Here is a 19,189-nt window from a genome sequence, read left to right as displayed (position 1 = left end):
TGTGTGTGTGTGTGTGTGTGTGTGTGTGTGTGTAAATGAAAATGCCCCAATGGGCTGACATTGCTTTCCCCAAGAGCCTTAAAATATCTAACAAACCCTTAAACAGCAGGCATACAAGCCACCTTTTGGGTTTATCGGGGTTATTCAAGGGCCTCCCAAAACATTATAGTATATTGCTGTTGCTTTTGGTTATCTCCTGGAGAAGGAAAGTAGGTGGCTAAGTCCTTATTGCTGAAAATACCACGGACTTTGAACACAGGACCCTCAGGGGTTCCTGAGGTGGATCTGACCTAAAAGCCCCTCTCTGAGACTGTCTCTCACGGTACCAGAAGATGACAAAGGAGGGAAATAACCAACAGTCCTACCCCACTGTGATACCTGTGAACCACACAAATGAACAGCATGGCACAATAACCCTAAGGGCACAATAATGCATGCATACCTTGGCATCTCTCTAATTAGACTTAAGTCCTCTTAACAAGAGCAAAATCATGCCTGGTACTGGAAACCTAGTCAACCAACCAAGACTTAGTGATAACCATCACTAAGTCATGGAATTTAAAGGATTACCTACAACTATTATTTCACTAAAACAACATAATCCCTAACTACATTTTAAATATTTATCCTTATAACCAGAGATATACATAGTTATCATGCCCAGTCAAAGAAACTTCTTTTTGCAACAGATGGAGACCATTACAGAAAGCCACAGCTGGTCAAAATGCAGAGTTATGGAGCCCAGTCCCAACTAATACATCTACATGACTCCTGCACCTCAGGCTCAGGGATCACTGGGGAAGGAGAGGCAGGAAGAAAGACTGAGCTAGAGGCACAGGGAGTTTGCTGTGAGGTTGTGTCTCTAAGAAATGTCAGAAAAGCTACACCCATGAAGTCCTACCAATATGGCTGCCTAAACATGACCTGAACCAGGACACAGCATTAGACGTACTAATGTGGAAGGCAGACAATTCATAAGGCTTCAACTCCAGGCAAAGAGCTACAGGCAACTAAGGATGCTGAGAGTAGAAGAAAAAGTCTTCCCCAGGGAAGAACGTACCAACTGATTATCCAATAGCAAATGATCGGCCATGAGAAACACATACATACAAGTAACATACAGACTGAGCAAGTGGGATATGAATACTTAGAGTTTCATACATTAATGATATACATAATTTGAGAAAAAGAGATCATGAACTTGAAAGAGAGAAAGTAGGTACATAAGAGATTGGAGAGAGAAAAGGGAAGGTGAGGAAATCACATAATTATAATCTCAAAGAAAAAAACCTGTCCATTTTCCAAACTCCATTACTGAGCAGACTAAGGTGTTTACCTTGGCCCACAGGTATCAGAATGTGAATGGGTCCTGTCTTAGTTGGGGTTACTATTGCTATGACAAATGCCATGACCATGAGGAGGAAAGTATTTACTTGGCTTAAGTTTCCACATCACAGTTCAACATCAAAGAAAATCAGTACAGGAACTCAAGCAGGGTAGAACCCTGGAGGCAGGAGCTGATGCAAAGTCCGTGGAGGAGTGCTGCTTACTGGCTTGCTTCCCATGGCTTTGCTCAGCCTGCCTCATAGAACCCAAGATCACCCGCCCAAGGCATGGCACCACCCACAATGGGACCATCTCCCATAAATCACTAATTTAAAAAATGCCCTACAGGGTTGCCTACAGCCCAATCTTATGGAGGCATTTTCTCAGATGCCTCAGATGACTTTAGCTTCTGTCAGGTTGACATAAATCCATCCAGCACAGGATCTATGGGCCACTGATATGTAGCAGAGCTCTTGCAAAATCACTGGGATCCAGGTCCCAGAACCCTGAATGGATCGGTTTTTAAATGTATTTGGATGTTATCCAAGTCACAGGGAAAGGGTATGGAGAAAGATTGCATCTGTGTGTGCTCTCATTTAAGTTAATACTAACACCTGATCGCTTGGACTAAATAACGAGGGCCTCAGTCATCTCCCTCTGTTGGTTTCCAGTTGAGATGATAAAATGGCTCCAAGCTCCAGCATGCAGATTCAAGCCTGCATCTGGAAAGGGAGCTCAAGCTGGAGAACACATTCTGGTCTCTGAAGCCAGAATCTTGACTCACTAGCCATGTGTAATTGTTAACTTTTGCTTCCCAGAATGATTAACTGATAGAGAAAAATGGGTGCTTCTCTCCCTCCCTCTGAGAGTGGGCAGCACTCACTTTGCTCCCTGCTGCTGCGTCTATCCTGTTGTTGCCGCCATGGGAATCTGTCTCCATCAGCTTTTGCAGTGTGGACTGAGAACCTTCAGCATCGGAGTGCTACTACTGAAGATCCAGCTTTGAGGACTGAACAGCAACCCAATGCTTACATTATTCAGTGAGCAGATGGCTACTGTTGGACTACCCACCCACTATTACATAAGCCATTCTAATAAACCCCTTTACATAATGTATTATCCCATCACTTCTGTTCCTCTAGAAAACCTTAGCTAATATAGTGTCCGATTCAGCCAAAATGGGGAACAATGACCGTTCCTATGCCATGAGGTTCTTCCACGGATAGAATGTACAAGCTAGTGTGAAGGACTAAGAATAGTGCCGGGGAAGGGGAAGCCCTACAGAAACCATTGCTAATATGATGGCAATGACAATAATCACAATCTTGAAAAAGTGTATTTCGGTAGTAGATTCCCACTGTAGGACACAGATGATCATTTGCATGTCAGACGAGCATAGGTGGTGTTCATAATCCATATGTCCCATAATGATCACAGAGCATCACTGTGCTTCATGTGAGTTGGTTGCATATGATACGTTCCAGACACTGTCCCCACCACAGGAACAAGAAAAGGATAGAACACATGTGACTCAGATTGGCATGAACTCAATCTCCAGCTCCATCACTTATGAATGCAGTGTAGACAAATGGTCAACCTTGCTTTTCTTTGCTCTTGCTGCTCTATAATAGAGCTGACAGCAGTGCCTGGGCTCGTTGTGCTGGTTTAAAATGAAACGCCACATTTAGCTCTTTCTCTGGTTGCCTAAGAATTGCTCCATAAGAAGAGCCATCACAACCGACTCACATGGTCAGGCTGCTGATGGTTCAGAGCATCAACCTAGGGTTTCCTTGTTTTGTTTTGTTTTGTTTTGTTCTGTTTTGTTTTTGCATGTATATAGGACTTGCTTCACTTCTTACAGTGCTGGGGAATCAAACCCAATGCCTTGTAAGCACTCTAACATTCAATGACGTCCTCAGCCTCACCACAGGCCTCAAATTCAATTCAAAGAACCACAGAGTATCTGAGTGTGAAGTGCACCTCAGATCATGTACCCAACTCTTTTCTTTAGAAAGCAATAAACTGAGGTCTAGAGGTGGGACATTACTGTCTAACCATACCCTAGTGGGTATAGGCAGAGGTGTCATTAGACAGTAGAAAGTCTATATTGGGGAGATATCTCAACTGATAAACACTTGTCCTGCAAGCATAAGGATCTGAGTCTAATCCCCAGAATATAAGGAAAGCCATGTACAGTGGATGCCGCTGCAGAGAGGCAGAAGACAGCTAGATCCCTGAAGTCCACTTGCCAGCTAGTCTAGCCAACTCGGAGAAGTTCCATACCAGTTAGAACCCTGTCTTAAACAACAGCTAGAAGGCAGAGCAGGGTAGATCTGCAAAGTGCCTGGTTCGTAAGCACAAGGACCCGATTCAATCCTCAGAACCCACAGTAAAGCAAAGAGCAGAAGCATCTGTTTGTAATCCTAGTATTAGGGAGACAGAGACAAGCAGATCCTTGGGTCCAGACTGGCCAGCAAGTCTAGATTAATCAGTGATTTTCCAGATAAAATGAGAGACTCCAACTCAAAAAGACAAGATGGAGAGCAACTGAGGAAGAAACCAAAGGCTGACTTCTGGCCTCCACAGACAGGCACATGCACACACATGCACCCGGGGAGGCATACACAAGCATGTATACACACTAAGAAAAGTGGACGATACTTAGGAAATCCCATTCTAGCTTGCTCATACTTCCTGGGCTGTGTGGCTCTTTCACAAACACAGCCTTGACTTCTGAATAGAATGGCTTGCTCGTCTCACCCATTCCCACTGTAGCACGTTTCTTGTGTCCATTCATGATATCAGCACTTACTGCTCGGCTGGTAACTTCTGCTTCTTGCAGGTCATCTCCAAAGTGTGCTACACCCCACCTCCCAAATATCCCCCTTCCCACGTGGCTGAGCCCCACCTGCACCAAGAGTTCGTCTATCACTAATATTCCTGTGTTGACTTCTTTCTCGTCTTGCTTCCTTGTCCTGTTCTCAGGAGTTCATGGTATGTCCTCATAACTACTTAGATTTGCTAATAATTACTTAGATGGTTTGCTTCTAAGATGGCACAACCTAAAACTTCCACAAATAAGATGAATTAACAAAAGAAGGAGAATGTTAGTATCGAATCAAACTAGCAGGAGAGCAAGGATGTGTGCACATTAGAAAGTTGAAACAGAAGGTAAGGCTGGTCATTGGCAGCTCTCCAGTCTCAGTGTGCTTAAGTTCAAATACACTTGCAAATCTCTAGACAGGACCCTAAACCACCCATGCAGTCGCTGTACCCTTTCTGCAAACGTCATTGCCACGCAAGCCAGGCAGCATCTCTATATATCAGCTGGTACCCATAAAATAGTGTTTTTTCTCTAAAAGTCTACCTCCTCCTGACATTCTTGAAACAGAAACCCTGAACCTGGAAAATTGGGTGGCTCTTTTACTTTCCCCAACACATCAGCCAACAACAACAAAAAAAAATTAATGGGACTGATTCTGACCCAAAGCTTTTGAACCAGGCTAACAAGGTCAAGCAGCAACTCCACTGCTAAGCACGGCTCTGTCTCTGGGAGTTCTCTTATCTGTAAAGCGGGAGTGGGGGGAGGGACTGGTAAGGCTAACAATGGCTTGGTGACTAAACAATACAGCTATGCAAAACTGTGTGCTGCCCGCTGTTCTTACCTTAGCCTCCCTCCTGCCCATTCTCCTGGCTTCCTACCACTCTGTCCTGGTGGCAGGCTCTCTTCAGCTAGGGATTATAGAAGCAGGACTCCCTCCCCTTTCATCATGAAAGACTGGCTTGCAGTCTGTCTTTGAACCACCGAGAAGAGAGAATGCTGTGTTCTCAGAACAACAGCACTAACTAATCCTAAGGAAAGTGGCCTTGGGAACAGAATCAAGAGCGGCAGAAAACACAAGAGAAAAGCTATTGTGATGGGTTTTAAAGCTTCCTGGAAGATGATTCATGGTCTCTGCTTCCAATTTAAATTTTAACTGTCGTTTCCTAAAGATCTTTAAGAAATGATGTCATTTGTCCCCAGTTTTGTAATCGGGCAGGTCAAGCTCCCGGTGGAAATCCAATGGAAATGAACATGATAGCGGTTTTGAAATATGACCACCACGAAGCCTACATCCCTCTGCACTGCACAGAGAGGAAGAAGCCATATTTCATCCCACAGAAGCACATCTAGCACAGTGAGTATGGAGTAATGTCACGGGAAGGAACTTCTGTGAGGGCGAGGGTAACTGAGGAGTGTGAACCTAGGGCCTCACACAGTCTAGGCAAATGCCAGACCAATGAGACATGCCCTTAGTTCTCCTTTTTATTTTTATCTCAAGAGAGAGCCTACTATGCTATGTATCTGACTGGCCATGAACTTGTGATTCTTCTGCCTCAGCAGAGACCCTTGCCAAGTAGGTTGCATTACAGGCTCTCAGCACTTTGCACAGTTTAAATGACTTCTTAAGATTAGCTTACATTTATAATAAATACAACTTAAATATTAGAATAATTATTTCTTGATTTGTATAACAGTTATGGGTAGGTAGACACTGACAGGGAATTTTCCTATACAGTTTGCTAGGGAACAAATTGGTGGAACTGATACCATTTTCAATATATGAATTCCATGGTGTCCTGGCTACGTGTCTCAATTTGAAAAACCAGTCTGATGAACAAGCATGTATTTACAGGTAGAGCTGAAGTGTTGTTCATGGCTTCTGACCATAGTCCATTAACTAGGCCTGTGGCTGATGGTCTTGTAGTACCTGAAAGGAAGGAGGATCAAACCCTGTGGACAGCAGTCTCTTCCATAGGTACTCCTCCTTTGATCCAGAAGCTGTAGTTTTTAGACTTAACTACTAGCTAGCTATGATAAAGTAATTCAACTTTTCTGACTCAAAATGAGAAAGCTTTGGGTTACTTTTACAAGCGGAGGGGAAGGTAGGAAACTAGCAAGTATATAAACTACACGGGGAGATTCCAATATGGCTGCATAGGAAGATTCCAATATGGCTGACAGGTGTAGGCTGCTGGCTGTGAATAGCTGGAATTCGAATCCTGGAATGGGTGACTGCGATATACCCATAGGTTACTGGGTGGAATCTTCTGGCAGTAGCAGATTTCTTCAATCACTTGCCGCTCTAATTTGCAGAGCAATGCAACTATTCTTTACTCAAGAAGAGTCCCCTTTGAGGGACAGGGGTAGGAACTATAGTCTGTCCAGCATGTCCTTTTGTCTCCTAGTCACAGAACAGAGAAAGGTGAACCAATCTTGATGTCATTATTTAAAGGTGTTTGAAGATTTGAAAGAGCCAAACATCCCTGGATCATGAGCCAACATTTTGCTATTGGCTTTTGCTGCCTTAGAATGTAATTCTGCTATTAGTGGTACGCGGTACTGACTAATGAAAGTTCTTTGGTTGTAAGCAAACTTGAACTAACGACAGCATTTGAACACTGTATTGGTTGGCTTTCTGTTACTATGATAAATAACTGGGACAAGTCTACTTAAAACAGGGAAAGTTTATTTTGACTTAGTCTTAGAAGGTTCAGGCCTTGGTTAGTTAGCCCTAGTACTTTGTGCCTATGGTGAGGTAGAAGAAAATCATGGTGGGAGTTCCAAGAAGCTACTAGCCTTGTGTCAGGCAGGAGATGAGGCAAGAGAGGAAGAGATCAGTGTCACAGCCCCCACTGAAGGTTCGGTCCTAAAACCTAAACAAAAACAAGACCTTCCATGAGGCTGCACCTCTTAAAGGCTCCAACACATCCTAACAGAGCATGGGAGGAAATGAAGACTTCAATGCATAGGTCTTTGGGATGTAAGGGTTCATATCCATTATCAACCTGACAGGATCTAGGACCACCAGGAAACAAACCTCTGGTCCTGTCTGTGAGGGAGTCTTTCATTTGGATTATTTCAGATGGAAAGACCCACCATAAATGGGTGCAGCACTCATCCGTAGGCTAAGGTCTTGGACTGCAATGAAAATGAGAAAAATAGCTTGGTAAAAGCATTGTCAGTCTCTACTCCCTGACTGCATACAATGTGACCAACTGCCCTGAGTTCCTGTCACCATACTTGCCATGATGGTCTGTACCCTCAACCTGTGAGCCATACTTCCTTAATTTGCTTTCATCGGGTGTTTTGTAAAAGCAAGAAAAAACATAGATAACACAAGATACATGTCAGACTCAAAGTATAGCAAATGCGAAGTAAATTTCGGGAATCTTGTCTTAGAGTCAAACAGGAGATGGATCAACTAGAAGATGGGCAGACAGCAGTTGGAGGTACCCTCTTACATTTTTTTGAAGACATTATCAAAATATGACCTGATTCAGTTGCTTTCTGTGGTGATTTGAATATGCTTGACCCAGACAGTGGCACTGTTAGGAGGCGTGGTCTTGTTGAAGAAAGTGTGACATTTTGGGTTGTGGGCTTTGAGACCCTCCTCCCAAGGAGTCAGTCTTCTCCTGTTTGCCTTCTGAACAAGACAGAACTTGCAGTTTCTCTAGCACCATGCCTGCCTAGACACTTAAATGTTTCCTGCCATGATGATAATGGACTCAACCTCTGAACCTGTAAGCTAGCCCCAATTAAATGCTGTCCTTTATGCTGCCTGGTGGTGGCTCAGTGTCTGAGAGATTTCAGGGGTCTGGGTTAGTTGAGGCTCTTAGTCCTCCTATGGGGTTGTCCTCCTTAGCTTCTTCCAGCCTTTCCCTAATTCAACCACAAGGGTTCCCCAACTTCACTCCAATTAGTGTAAATATCTACATCTGTCTCACTCAGCTGCTTGTTGGGCCTCTCAGAGAACAGCCATGCCTGGCTTCTGTCCATAAGCACACCATAGCATCAGTAATAGTGTCAGGCCTTAGAGACTCCCTTTGAGATGGATCCCAAGTTGAGCCAGTCACTAGACCACCTTTCCCTCAGTTTCTTCTCCATTTTTGTCCCTGCAGTTACTTTAGATAGGAACAATCCTCCACATGATGCCCTGTCTTTCTATTGGAGGTGGACTCTATGAGTCCCCTCTCTCCACTGTTAGGCATTTCATCTAAGGCCCTCCCTTTGAGTCCTATGTCTCTGGTACTTGGCCCCTGACACATATATAGCAGAGGACACCAGGCCTGGCCTCAGTGGGAGAAGACATGCCTAACCCTCAAGAGACTTGAGGCCCCAGGGAGTAGAGTGGTCTGGTGGGTGGGGCGGGGGACATCCTCTTAGAGACAAGGGGGAAAAGGAATGGGGTAAAGAACTGTGGGAGGGAAAATCAGAAGGGTACAACAACTGGACTGTAAATAATAATGATAAATGTCCCTTTCTAAGAGTTGCCTTGGTCATGGTGCCTCTTCACAGCAATGAAACCCTAACCAAGACACCTTCTAACCACAAATCTGACCACCATGTGACTCCTTGGATTCCTAAAAGAGGAAGCTCAGCTTGGTTCTGCTTAGCCCCACAGACAATGCATCTCAACATCAGCATGATGGACATTTTGGTCAATGTAACTTCTTGCTATGCAGAGCTTCCCTGTGCATTACAAGCTGTTTAAAAAGATCTTTGGCCTCTACCTGCTAAATGTCACTAACATCAACTCTAGCTCTTACCCAACATGCCGTGGGGTGAGGAAAAGAAAAATTTTCCCTTGCCTAATAACTATTGTATAATTGTGCATGACCCCCAAACAGACAGTGTCACCATCACTGCTGGGTGTCTGTGGTGATTCATTTGAATAGTCATACTAACAGAGACTTATACAGTGTTTCTCACTTGAAGTTTCTTTCTTTCTAACATTTGAATTAGTGCTTTGAAAGAGTCATAGAGAGCAGTTTGATCGTATTTTATACTCCACCTCCAGATCCACTCCCCTGTCCTACACACCCAGCTTTGTCTTTATTTCTCCATCCTAAACCCATCCAGCCCAATGCATGATGCTAACACAGTCTTTGGAGTGAGGTTATCCAACGGAGCATGGTCAACCTACCAGGAAATACACCCTTAAAGAATACGAACAGTCCTTCTTCCAGAAGCCATCAACCGCCAGTAGCTGTTCAGCTAAGAATGGGAATTTGTGCCAACCTTCCTCTTTTATGCTGGGATTTTGGCCTGACTTGACATTGCTCAGGCCTGATGCATGCTGTCACAACCACTGTGAGTTCATATGAGCAGCTCCCTTGCTGTCTCCTGAAAACAATGCCTCCTGGTAGTCATCTACTACCTCTGGCTCTTACAATATGTCTTCCCCCATTTCTTGCATTTATTCTTGAGTCTTGGGAGAGCGGGCTGTGGTATAGGTGTCCAATATAGGACTAAGAGTTCTACAGTAACTTTTTCTATGTACCTTTACCAGCTGTAGTTCTCTGTGTTAATTAACAGTTACTACACAAAGAAACTTTTCTATGAGGGTTAAGAGATACACTAATCTGCAGGTATAAAGCATTAGGAGTCAGTTTAATACTATGCCCATTTAGCAGATTCCATTTTGTTGATATACCACACTTTCACTCATCGAGGGTATCTAGGCTGTTTCCATTTCTTAGTAACTATGAGCAGCAAAGAACATGGTGAGCAAGTGTCTCTATGGTAGGTCATAGAGTCTTCAGGGTATCGCTCTAGGGCTAGGGAAGAGCTGGATCCTATGGCAGATGCATTTCTAACTTTGGGGTAACTTCCACACTGGTCTTCATAGTGGCTGCACCAGTTTGCGCTCCACAGCAGTAAACAAGCATCCCCCTTTACAATCACACCAGCATCTGCTGTCATTGGTTCTTTTGATCATGGGTATTCTGGCTAGGGTAAGATTATGTCTCAAAGTAGTTGCGATTTGCATTTCTCCTGGTGGCTAAAGATGGAAATCATTATTTTTTGATGTAGAACATTTTAAAGATGTTTCTCAGCTACTCGTATAGCATCTTTTGAAAACTTTCTATTTAGTTCCATGCTCCCAACCCCGTGTTTTAATTGGATTGTTTGCTTTCTTGTTATTTAAGTTTGTTTTTGTTTTTTTAGTGTATTTTTTGTTTCTGTTTTTGTGTGTATGTGTGTATGTTTCTTTCTTTCTCTCTTTCTTTGTTTAGTTCTTTATATATTCTAGACACTAACCCTCTGTCAGATGTACATCTGTTGAAGAGTTTTCCCCATTCCATAGGCTACCTCCCCACTTTAGTGACGGTACACTTTGTTATGCAAAAGTTTTTTATTTTCACAAGGTCATACTTATATGTGAACATAGTTGTTGGTCTCAATGCCTGTACTATCAGGATTTGGTCCAGGAAGTCCAAAGTTCAAGTAGTCCCTACTTTTTCCTCTACCAGATTCAGGGTCTCAGATCTCATACTGATGCCTTAATCCATTTGGAATTAAGTTTTGTGCAAGATGAGAGATAACAATCCAGTTTCATTCTTCTACATGTAGCTATCTAGTTTGACCAGCACCACGTATTAAAGATATTGCCTTTTCTCTAATATTTATTGTTGACCTCCATTGAAAAAAATCAGTAGCTGTAGGAGTTTGTGCTTATGTGAAGGTTCTCAATTTTATCTCATTGATCAATGTGTCTTTTTTTTAAATATTGAATTTTTTAATGTAAAAAAGACTAAGTCAAAAATTTAAAGCAAATGGGCCATAACAATATGGCACTATTTCCATAATCGATGCCCATAAAATGGCATCAGTACAAAAATCTAAGCAGAGACAGCAGATTAGTAATTAGAGCATCATGTAACATTGGTTTTAGAAAGAAGCATAATAGGTAAAAGAGGGAACATATGACATAAATTCAAGCAAGCATTTCAAATTTACAAATCATAAAACTTTTCTACTTTTATAGCTGGTTTCATTTGAATGGCTAAATTTTAGCCTCATTTTTTTTTCAGTTAAATGCCTATTAACAAGCCAATTGATCAAACTCATTTATATCCTAGAATATGTAAGTAAACCAAAGACATTATTCAGATGAGTGAGTTCTATTTATTTTTACCATCTCTGATCAGGTTGCAAAGGACACGCTTTTCTCTTTGCTTTTTCTAAGCCACTGCTTCCTGCTTCTTCAGGAATCTGGTTTTCTTTTTCAGGGGACAGCCTGAAGAATTCCCTGATGCCTTTTTGCCACTTGGGAGTTGAGCACACACAGACTGGGTTCCCTCCAACACACTTATTTTCAGCTTTTCTTACAAACTTGAAGAATTGCTGACAGAGATGGAGGAGCCCAGCACCTTCCTGGGGGCCTGAGAAGTCACCACTTTTCTGTAGGCCCCTGGGATGTAGTTTCCTTGGTCCACACCATGTCCAAATAGGAAGAGACAACTTTCACCGACTCCCCAACTGCAGATGTCTCAAGTGGACAAGAGCCCCAGTGTCTGTTTTATGCCAGTACTATACCGATTTCTATTACTGCAGCTCTGTAGTATAATTTGAATTCTTAGATAATATCTACAATCTTTTAATTGCTAAGGATGTTTTGACTACCCTTAATCTAAAAAAGTTAAAAGATTTTTAATGGGGTTGGGGGTTTAGCTCAGTGGTAGAGCGCTTGCCTAGCAAGCACAAGGCCCTGGGTTCGGTCCCCAGCTCCAAAAAAAAAAAAAAGAAAGAAAAAAAAAGATTTTTAATAATCTTTATAAAAAGATTAAGATAAAAACACTTATTTAAATTATTTTTTTAAATTTCTATGAAGAATTACATTGAAAATTTGATAGGTATTGTGTTGAATCTGTAGATTGCTTTTGGTAGGATGGCCATCTTTATAATATTAATTGTACAAATTCATGAACATAGAACATCTTTCTATATTCTGGTACATCCTTGAGTTCCCTTGCGTGCATGTGTTAAAATTTTCATAGTCTTTCATTTCCTTGGTTTTTTGAGGCTATTTTGAATAGTATTGTCTCCCTGATTTCCTTCTTGATGTGTTTGCTTTCTACATGTAGGAAGGTGTTATTTTGTGTGTGTGTTAATTTTGTATCCTGCTATTTTGCCGTATATGTTTATCAACTGTAAGAGTTTTGTGATAGGATTGTTGAGTTCTTTTATGTCTGGAATTACATCATCTGCAAATAATGATTTTTAGAAGTCTTCCTTTCCAATTTAACCCTTTATCTTCTTCGTTTGTCTATTGGCTCGAGCTAAGACTCCAAACACTGGATCAAGTGGTGGTTGTGTGAAAATGTCCTCATTTTGTCCCTGGTTTCAGTAGAAATTACCTGAGGTTTTTTTTCCATTTACCAAGATGTGGGTTATGTGCTTGTTCTTCATTGCCTTTATTATGCTGAAAGATAGGGCTTGATGCCCGGGTTCTCTAGGGTGTTCGTGATGAATTGATGTTGGATTTTGTCAAAGGCCTTTTCTGCATCTATTGAGGGAATCATGCTGTTTCTATCCTTGTGTCCATGTGGTAGTTTACATTTATTAACTTACATATGTTGAGTCAGCCCTGCATCTCTGGAATGAAGCCAACTTGATTGTGGTAGATGAATTTGATTTGCAAGTATTTCTTTGAGAAATTTGCATCCAGGCTCATCAGAGACATTGACCTGTAATCTGTAAATGCTCCTTCAAACTTTAAACTCAAATGCCTTTAGACATCTATACAGACATCTTAAAATGAAAAGCAAAAGCTCTATTTCTCCTTCTTCCATCTCTTACTGTACTGGGGAGAAGAAAAGCTATTTCCTTGTTCTCCCCAAGCTTGAGAAATGGGCATCAGCTCTCTGTGTCCATCTTTCCATCTTCTTCCCAAAGAGCAAATTCTGTCCCATGAGTCTCAAAACTGTTTCCTTGCCTCTTAATTTCTAGTCTTAGATCAGCCCCCACGACTTGTGTTTGTATACGTGTATGGTGGCCATGCATATGTGTGTGTGTGTGTGTGTGTGTGTGTGTGTGTGTGTTTGTAGTGTGTTCATATAGGGATCAGAGGACAAGCATACACATATATGTGACATACATGCACATGCATGTATGTGGAAATCTAAGATTGTCATTCAGTGTCTTTCTCTATGGAATAGAAAGCTCACAATGCTGCTGCTTTGGCTAGGAAGCTTGCTTCAGAGATTCCTCTGCCTCTGGTGTGTTGGGACCACAGGAGTATCACTATGCCTACTGGCTTTTAGGAAGTTTCTAGGGATCTGATCTCTGGTCCTAAAACTCTTAAGGCAAGTGATTTAGCCAGTAAGCCATCTCCCTATGCCCAAAGCCTTTTAATAATGGACTTTGTAGATACCCGACTAGTGTTCCCTGCCACTGTTCCTTGGCTAACCAATTTTCACTTATCTGATGATCTCTCAAAGTTGACTCTCTCAAAGCAATACTGTCCTGACTAAAATAACGTATAGGCCCCTTTCTTTGAACCTTCTACGACTTTGGTTTACTTTTTCGTTGTATAGGCTATGTGCTTGAATGTACACCACCTGTGTCCAGAAGCCTGTTGCGGTTAGAAGACGGCATGGATGTCCTGATGCTACACTGACAGGCAGAAGTAAGTTCCCCAGGGAGTGGTGGAACCCACTGTGGATCCTCTGGACAAGCGGTAACCTGCTCTTAGCCAGGGGCCATGTCTCCAGGCCCCCCTTGCTAGAGTGACTCATGACATCATCACTGCCCTGACTCAGATTCTTTTACCTTTCTTTCATTATCGTTTTCCCTCTTCCCCACTCTTCTGTGTCAGCCATGGAAAAATGTAAAAACAATGACTGTTTCTAAAAATACACCACCCTTTTTGGGCATGCCTTGTAAAGGAACTAGTCTTTTCCTTGGAACATCCTCTGATTCTTCTAAGAAATGCTTCTTTTTCTTGTGTTCCCGTAGAATGCAGTTCCTGGCTCTATTGTGAAGTTAGCTGCTCCTGTCTCACAGTTACTTGTGTCCCCTCTCCTATTAACACCTACATGATAGATTTGGAAGGGCTACTAGACTCAGTGTAGCCTCATGAACTTCAGTTTGTATGCCCAGCAGGGACATCAAGCCAAGTCTTAACAGAGTCCTGGGCAGGTAGCAGACATGCAGAATTATGTTGTTGAATAGGTTAGTCCCGTTAAAAGTTTAGGCTGCTACTGTGAAGACAGCATATGGGCTCTTGGGCTGGATTTCTGATCCTGCCTTTTTATATATATTGCTATGTGACACTGAACATGTTGCACTGCTTCCCTGAACTCTTTCCCAGAGCGATGAGCATGCTGTCTTGTACAGGAGCTCTTCATCACTACAAAAGTCCTGAGTAGATCCTGGCTGCTGTCACACTCACCACTGTCACTGTCCACCCAGACCCTGTCAAAAGGCATTGACATCCTCTGCTGACAGGACATTACAGACTCCAACTGAGGCAAGCCAAACTACTCAGATCTGAAGGGACACGGTATTGTGACATCATCCCACACACCAGTCAGGTACAGTACTTTAAAGGAGGTAAGTGTAGTATAGAACACTTAGAAGTCAGAGCACCCCTCAGTCTGAACCTGAAGACGATCACATGAACACTCCAGTGAGGATGCTGGTGAAGATCCTGGCTTTAATCTGCTAACCAACCTTTGGAAATTTTCCTCTGGGGCTTATCTTCCATTTATACCTCCAATGGGTTAGATACGTTGCTGTTATACGATGCTCTGAAGTTTAAAACTCAATATAAATATAAAGGTAGGTATTTCTCACTGGGTTCAATGGTAATTGACCTTCATTGGTCATCCAGAAGAATGGGCTGAGCTGAGCTACACAACCATATGTATCTTAGTCCATTTTTTTGTAGACCAAATACCTGAGGATTTATAAACAAGGAGGTATTCTATAGATCACAGCAGTGGAGTTCAAAGGCATAGGAAGGAGTCATGTTGAAAACACCCATCTTTAATTGTGTCCCTGTGGATGACATCCCAGCCTCTCTTGTGAATCCTATGGCAGAAACCAATGCACTAGTGACCACAACTGACCTCAGCTGCCCCATAACACTAGTGGAAAATGTGTCCCACAAGAACACACTTGTACAGTAATGGATCCAGTTTCAGAGCACCCAACTCACAGGCAGACTTCACCCACCTTTCCAAGAAAAATAGTCATGTACTTATGGGAGCAGAGACCCTATAACACAGTCACCTCTTAACACCATGGTACAAGCAATCACAGTACATGGGATAATGGGGAGGGAACAGACCGCATCTGGAGGACTCAGAGAACTGAACCAGCTACTGGCCTATCACTCAGATAATTGTTTGGTGAGATCCACATTAGTGTGTGTACTTAGAGTAAAGACTTAGGAGTCTTTAATGAGAAAATTCCCAAGGCCCAGGTAGGAGAATAAGAGCTACTGTCACAGGGCAAGAACCCAGCTATGAAGTGTGTTTATACAAAATAGACATCATGGGTGCTTGCACAGAGAACAGAGAACAAATATCCCATAGCTTAAGCTCCTCAATAAAATTGCATATGGCCCTGTATTTGTTATTTTTCACACTGCTGGGACCAAATGTCTGACAAAAAGGCAACTTAAAAATGGTGGATTTGTTTTGGTTCACGGTTCAAGGGTATGATTCATCCAGGGGCAGCAGGACGTCAGAGCACTGTTAACACGGCATCTGTACTCAGGCAGCCCAGAGAGATGAACACACCCCTCAGCTCAACATCCTTCTTTTATCCAGCCTAGGAGACACCATGCCTGCCCACTCACCCACCCTCACCACAGCCATAACTGTCCATGGAGAATGAATCAGCTTCAATTAACCTAATCCAGATCATCTCTCACAGGCATGCCCAGGCGTTTGTCTCCTAGGTGATTCTAGATCCCAGAGAGTTGACAATGTGAACCATCACAAGTCCCTAATGTGGGTTAGCCACGCCCTCAATGCTAAAGGTGCTTCTTACTATTAATCCTTCTTTAAACTCTAAAACGGTAGATGCTTCAACCCCTGTTTCCATAGAGGTGGGCAGAGGATAAGGGTGGCAGGGAATGGGAAGTGAAGCCCAGGAAGGTTTAATGATTTACCATGGGTAAACATGTAGTAAAACAGAACTTGAACCTACGCCATATTCCATAGTTGATTCTTTCAGCCTCCTGTTCAATGCATTATGTGCTTCTGGAAAATGACAGGGCTCAGTCATTCTCTCCCGGGCTTTGCTAATCTAGATTTCACAGCCAACTCTGCTGCTGCTACAATGTGATTCAGATGCCGCAGGGCTTCTCCCCAGCCGAAGACTTCAGTGGGGGTCTTAGGGTTTCCATTGCTGTGATGAAACACCATGACCAAAAAGCCCGCTGGGGAGACAGGGTTTATTCAACTTACACTTCCAGATCATAATCCATCATTGGAGGAAGTCAGGACAGGAACTCAAGCAGGGCAGGAACCTGGAGGCTGGTGCTGACACCCAGGGATAGCAACATCCCCTCCCCACCCCCCATGGGCTGGGTCTTCCCCACTTGATCACTAGAGAAAATGCCTTATAGCTGGATCTCATGGAGGCTTTTCCTCCACAGAGGCACAAATCCGCCAGCACAGTGGGATAACAGAAAGTAGACCAGCGCTTGTTGTATCCTAAGAAAGGGTGACTCTGAAGGAGGCTAGGGTGGAGCCAGACAAGTCTGCAGGCTACTCTTCCAGTCAAAGCCAAGGGAGATCAAGGTCAACAGGAAATCCCAAGTGAGAAGCTCAAGTGCTCAGCGGTTAAGGGAGCTGCCAAACAGTGACTTCATTAAGGAGTGGACTGCAGAGCAGAGCTAAGCACAAAACTTCTGATGAGGTCAGCAGGGCCGCATGGCTAAGCTGGTGGCCTATTTCCAAAAAAGAGTTGGCGTCATTCCTTTGGTAACACTGGGGGTCTCTAGCTGGAGGCTCCTGCTAACCAGCTAGCTCCTGTCTCATTTCCATGGGAATGGTGGCTATTTATTGAGTGGGGCGCATGTGCAGTCAGCGTGCTTGTGTGCATATAACTGTCAGGGAAGGCAGTGTAGGCGTAAAGCAGAGAAATGGTCATAGTCCAAAATTAAAGTGCCTAATGCCAAATACAGAAACTCACATCTTTGAAAAATAAAAGTCGAAGTCATCTTGAGATGCAGACAAGTCTAAGTGGCAAAAATAAATGAATTCTTTTTGTTTTTTAAGCTTAGGCATGTTTTTTGTTTGTTTGTTTGGTTGGTTTTGGTTTCTGTTTGTTTTTGTTGTTGTTGTTTTAAGAGAAGTAAGCCTTTATTTCTTTTTTTCACAAAGTAAGTTGACTAAGTTGGTTGCTTTGAGAGGGGGAATTAGTCAAAGAGGCCAAATCCCATATCCTCCTCATCTGATTCTTCCAACACTTCCTTTGCTTCAGCCTCTGCAGGAGCTGCAGCTGTGGTGGTGGCAGCCTCAGGAGCAGCAGCCACAAATGCAGATGGATTAGCCAAGAAGGCCTTGACCTTTTCAGCAAGTGGGAAGGTGTATTCAGTCTCCACAGACCAAGCAGGATCTACTTGTATCCATTGACGATACAGTGTGCCTCTGAAGCAACAGTCAGGTAACCAGTCTGCAGACAGACGAACGCTGGCGATCTGTCGGACACCCTCTAGGAAGCGGAAGTGCAGAGTCAGCGCTTGATGTCAAGCACTTCCGGTTGTAAAGGCTGCCGTTGTGAAACACCTCCTACATGATCAGCCGAAAGGAGCAGATGTTCAGCATGTTCATGCTTCTCAGGCTCCTGCTTTGTCTCAAGTTTTTCTTTCTTTCTTTCTTTCTTTTTTTTTTTTCAGAGCTGGGGACCGAACCCAGCTAGGCAAGCGCTCTACCACTGAGCTAAATCCCCAACTCGTGTCTCAAGTTTTTATCAGCTTCATATTCCTCGGAATTTCAGTGGTACCTCTGGAGATTTTAGTGGTGATGCCTCAAACCAGGAAGAAAAAGGTCTTTTCTGGCCCCAGACCAGTGTTCTGAGCTGGCACAGTGACCTCATCCTGAGCGATGGCAACAGCACAAGTGGCAGCCAGCACATTATAGGCCAGCAGCATGCCCCTAATCTCAGTGAGGTCCTCCTTGGTGTACACAAAGCCCACATTCCTCCCGCATGTGAGGCAGCAGTTTCTCCAGAGCTGGGTTCTTTTCTAGATGACCCCTGATGGCCTCACGCATGATGGCGTTCCTTGCCCTCCAGCACCACAGCCTTCCCTTGAAGAGACATGTGGGTCTGCCACACCTGCATGGAGCCCACATTGTCTGCTCCCACAGTGAAGCAGTTTGGGTAATCACCCAGAAATTGGATGATCTTAAGGAACTGGTTGGACCTCCAGGTTGCCCTCTCTTCCCTGGGCATGACAGCAGTGCATCAGATATTGCCGTGCAGGGTTTAAAGACGATGTCACTTTAATGAGGATGCCTGGCAAGAGATCCATACATGGTTTTTAATAACAGAGGACACACAATTTTATGTTCATAAAAATGAGCCAGGAATCTCTGCTGTCTTTAAATTGAGATACTCGTTTCAAGGTTCCATTATTACCACACTGGGGCTGAGGAAGACTGGTAATTTTGTCCAAGAGAAAAATCTACAGGGAGCTTGAGATAAAGTAAGTTTTTGATCCAATATTGACTGTGGGGTATGCTGAAAGGGTGAAGTCCTGTCCCATGGGTGAAGGCATCAGGCTACCCAGAGTTTCCAACTCATAGCAGCCACACTGGGATTAGGAAGAAAGGTCACAGACATATAAGAAATGAGCAGTGGTCATTGCGTGACAGGACCTGGCTGATAATAAGGCCAGGCTTTCTGTATGGGAAAGGTGATCAACCAGGCATGCCAACTTGGAAGGAAGAAGCCAGGAGTACTGTGTTAAAGCAGCATTTTTTCCCTTTGTGTGTCTTCATGTGTTTATACATGTGTGCATTCACATGTGCAGAATGACATCTTGGTACATGTACATCCCGTAAAAGAAGATTTATT

The 19,189-nt window shown here is 43.3% G+C and overlaps 1 pseudogene; it reads right to left on the bottom strand.

The window, feature by feature from the left end:
- Positions 1 to 17,528: 17,528 nt before the first annotated feature.
- LOC116902721 lies at positions 17,529 to 18,565 on the bottom strand (annotated as a pseudogene).
- Between the last annotated feature and the right edge of the window lie 624 nt (positions 18,566 to 19,189).

This window comes from Rattus rattus, chromosome 6, assembly GCF_011064425.1.
Source record: "Rattus rattus isolate New Zealand chromosome 6, Rrattus_CSIRO_v1, whole genome shotgun sequence".
NCBI classification, from domain to species: Eukaryota; Metazoa; Chordata; class Mammalia; order Rodentia; family Muridae; genus Rattus; species Rattus rattus.
This window is presented reverse-complemented; position numbering and strand designations above follow the sequence as displayed.